Here is a 4,101-nt window from a genome sequence, read left to right on the forward strand (position 1 = left end):
ATGCATGGTTTTATGAGGTCAGCAGTTGATCATCTGGAAAATACTGGAATCTCTGGAAAATATTGCGGTACGGCAACCTGACAGCTGTTCACACATGTATTGTATAACGCATGAAGGCCACGTCCATCAACATCATCACGAATCTTATCAGAAAAGTCTGCTAATCTCAGGAAGCGATATGGTGAAAAGTTCACAGGGACAGACTCAAATTTTCCAAAATTCTAATTTTCACTTAAACTCAAATTTTATCCTTGTTAATATATTGCTTTAGTATTTTCCTTTGAAAACACAGGTTTGCTTTGTGCATTTGAGAACGCCTGCCAATCCAAGTCTGATGAACCGTAATTTGTCCATCAGCGGCGATGTCATTCCGTGACAGAGACTAATTCGGCTTGCAGCTCAAAACCAGCACCGACGGCTTCTCCCAGAGGCAGGCAAGCTGTCTCGGCTTGCAGCCCAAGCGCTTCCTGTGCAATCCGGCAGCCGACCTCCCTGCACCGGCAAGGGCGTGCCGGGGTGACGTGAGTGCCTGGGGCTCACGGTGCACTTGGAGCCCTGGCCTTGCTCCTCAGTGTCACTGGGGCAAATGCCAGCCTTGTGAAGAAGACCAGTGCTGGCACAAAGAGTTCTGACCCCTTGAGCCCCCGAGAGGATGTGAGGGACCCCCGCTATCCGCGGGTCGCCCTGTGCCAGGACCAGGCTCCTCGGGGCTCCCAGCTGAGTGCCTGAGACACTGGTGGGGCTGGCTCCTCCCATTCAGACCCGAGGTCCTCCCCAGGACTGTGACAGTGTGGGGAGCACATGTGGCTCCCTGGGGGCTGCCGACTCCCCTGCTGCTCCAGGTCCACATCTCACGAAGGAGGCAGATGCTTGCGACCGCACCTGCTCCCTCTTGCCATGAACTGTGATTTTGATCCTTCGGACTCACATTTCTGCAGAAGACTCTGCTCAGCTCCCCCTCTCCCCTCCCCCCTCCCCCCTCCCTCCCTCCTCTCTCTCCCCCTCTCCCCCTCCCCTCTCTCCCCCATCCCCCTCCCCCCTCCCTCTCTCCCCCTCCCCCTCCCTCTCCCCTCCCTCTCCCCTCTCTCTCTATCCCTCCCTCACCCCTCCCTCTCCCCTCTCTCTCTACCCCTCCCCCTCCCTCTCCCCTCTCTCTCTCCCCCTCTCCCTCTCCCCCTCGCTCTCCCCTCTCTCCTCTTTCTCTCCCCCTCCCCCTCCCCTCTCTCTCCCCCATCCCCCTCCCCCTCTCCCTCTCTCCCCCTCCCTCTCCCCTCCCTCTCCCCTCTCTCTCTATCCCTCCCTCACCCCTCCCTCTCCCCTCTCTCTCTCCCCCTCCCCCTCCCTCTCCCCTCTCTCTCCCCCTCCCCCTCTCCCCCTCTGTTCTGGGCTGTTCTGCTCTACTCCTATCAGCCTCCTGGTGGCTTTGCCCCGCCCCCAGCCTTGTCACTCTTACCATGCCAGGTTGCTCTGTACTTGTGCTGTTTGCTTTGCCCTTGTGCGGGATGCCAGGTCTTTAGAGCGGAGTGTCCCCACCAAGTGTGTGACAAGCCTTCCATAAATGCTTCAGGAATGCAGGACTGAAGGAATGTGCAAAGCCCCTGGGACTGGCCCGGCAAGGCTCCCTTTAGGAACACTCTGCTTTGCTGCATGGAGAGGACGAAAGGGGAAAAGGAACTCACTTTGATTGAGCACCTGCTGCACACTTGAACTCTTGAACTCTCACGGGCTGAGCTGGGATTCACTGTGGCAAGCTGGGTGGCCGTGGGCTGCCTTGGGCCGGCGAGGGAGCCGAACTTGAAGGCTGGAGGTGGTGGAACAAAGCACAGCTCAGGCCCTCAGCCTGAAGCCTCATCACAGCCCTCACCCCACCCCACCTCACGGCTCTGCTCCTCAGGGCGACGGGATCGTCTTCTCTGGCTGCAAACTGGAGGTGCACAATACAGACCAGGAGGACCAGTACCTGCCCATCCACCAGCATTGACACGGTCAAGCACTTGAACCAGTTACTGGATTTCACTGGACCCGAACGGGTGGCTCCGGCAGCAGTATTGTCTCCAACCAATGGAGGCTGGAATTCAAGGTCATGGTGATGGAGGTGGTCCCTCTGAGCACTGTGAGAGAGACTCCGTCTTCACCTCTTGCCTGCTCCTGCCGAGAGCCGGCAGCCCTCAGCTAACAGGTGCATCTGCCTGACGTCTGCCTTCGTCTCCACGTAGGCCGTTGACCGTGTCCAGATGCCCCTTTTTCCTGAGGACGAGAGTGGTGTTGGATAGGGGACGTCCTCCTGGCTTGTTCCATGCACAACAGCCCCTCTTCCAAACCAGACCCTATTCTGAGACCCCAGGAATTGTGACTTCCACAAACACAACTAGGAGGTGCCACCATTCAACCAATGATGGCCATCCCACTTTCCTGGAGGCTCTAACTACAGCCCATGTCTGTGCGAGTGTGCACTCACACCCCCGTGCACGGGTGCAGTCCCTTGAACTTGATATCTGGGACAGCAGGCACACAGGACAGAGGAGAGAGCATCCTTCAGGAGGCCAGGGGAGGAACGCAATGGCTGCTACCCAGGACCGAGGCAGCACTGGGCTTCAGCCTGGCTAGAGGAGGGGTGGGCGCCAATTCAGATGGGTGGCCTGGGAAGGGTTGCCCAGACCAGGGCCATACTCTGTCTCCGCAAGGCGTGGCGGATGAGCCGTGCGGGGGAAGGGGAGCGGCGGAGGGCTGGCCGAGCTGGGATCCTGGAGGGTCCTGGTGGTGACAACGTCGTCGGTACTTTATTTGCACCGGAGCCCCGGCAGAGGTTTGTGCCAGGCATCCTGGGGTTTGCATTGGGAGAATTTTTTTTCTGCTGTGTCCTCGGATGCCCCCTTATGTAACTGAGCCGGAGCCGGCAGGCAGGAAGGTTGGAGGGCTTCTTTTAGGTCACAAGCTTTTAGGGGCAACTCTCAGCTCGAACAGACGTCTGTGACTCCTCCTCCAGTTGCCCGCCCGGCACGGACCCGCCCTGCTCCTCTCCCTGGGAAGGAAACCAGGGAAACAGGCCTGAACCCTCTCCCTGTCTAAATCCGTCCCCTACCCAAAGGTCTCCGCGTGAAACACAGGGACTTGTCCAGCCTGGTCTTTCTTTCCCTTTGTTCTCCCCAGTTAGCTTCCTGCAGAAAAATGGGGCAATGCAGGAAACGGGCTAGCCTCAAACAGGTAGCTGCTCTGATTCACCAGCCACTGCTGCAGCAGTGGGAGGGGCCCTGCGTCCCCGGGGTGCAATGACATTGACCTTGAATTATCCTTTAGTCTGCTCATCCTGTGTTTAAGATGACGCGAGGGCTTGCTAGCTTGGGTTGGTGTAGACGGCTTTGAACTCAAAGGTTTCTAACACTGTCGGTTATGGCTTTGGGTCTCCCAAAAGCAAGGGGATGATGATCCGTGATGGAATTAGTCCCCCCTGGGGCACAGCTTGGAGACACCGAAGGGACTTCAGAGAATGCTAAGGGAAAGCCCTCCATCCTCTAACCTGGCACACAGAGCAACCATGTAAGAACAAAAGCTGCTTAATTGCACCTGCTCTCTGTCCGCCCACCTGGCACTTGCTTCAAGTGGGTAAGGCGAGCTGAAAGGCCTTTACAGTTCTCAATTCACAGAGCAGCCACCCAGTCAAAGTAGAATACAAGGGGTTGGCGCCGTGGCATAGCAGGTAAAGCTGCCTCCTGCAGTGCCGGCATCCCATATGCGCGCTGGTTTGAGTCCTGGCTGCTCCACTTCCGATCCAGCTCTCTGCTATGGCCTGGGAAAGCAGTAGAGGATGGCCCAATTCCTTGGGCCCTTGCACCCACATGGGAGACCCAGAAGAAGCTCCTGGCTCCTGGCTTCAGGTCAGCCCAGTTCCAGCCATTGAGGCCACTTGGAGAATGAACCAGAGGATGAAGGACCTCTCTCTCTCTCTCTCTCTCTCTCTCTGCCTCTGCCTCTCTGTAACTCTGCCTTTCAAATAAATAAATACATCCTTTTTTAAAAAATTAGAAGTCACATGTGTAAGTTTCGATGTTCTGATCACCACACTAAACAAGTAGAAACGGCAAAATGAGCTGAATAGTATGT

The sequence above is a fragment of the Oryctolagus cuniculus genome, chromosome 3 (genome assembly GCF_051225735.1).
Source record: "Oryctolagus cuniculus isolate XC-2025 breed Fujian yellow rabbit chromosome 3, ASM5122573v1, whole genome shotgun sequence".
Classification (NCBI taxonomy): domain Eukaryota; kingdom Metazoa; phylum Chordata; class Mammalia; order Lagomorpha; family Leporidae; genus Oryctolagus; species Oryctolagus cuniculus.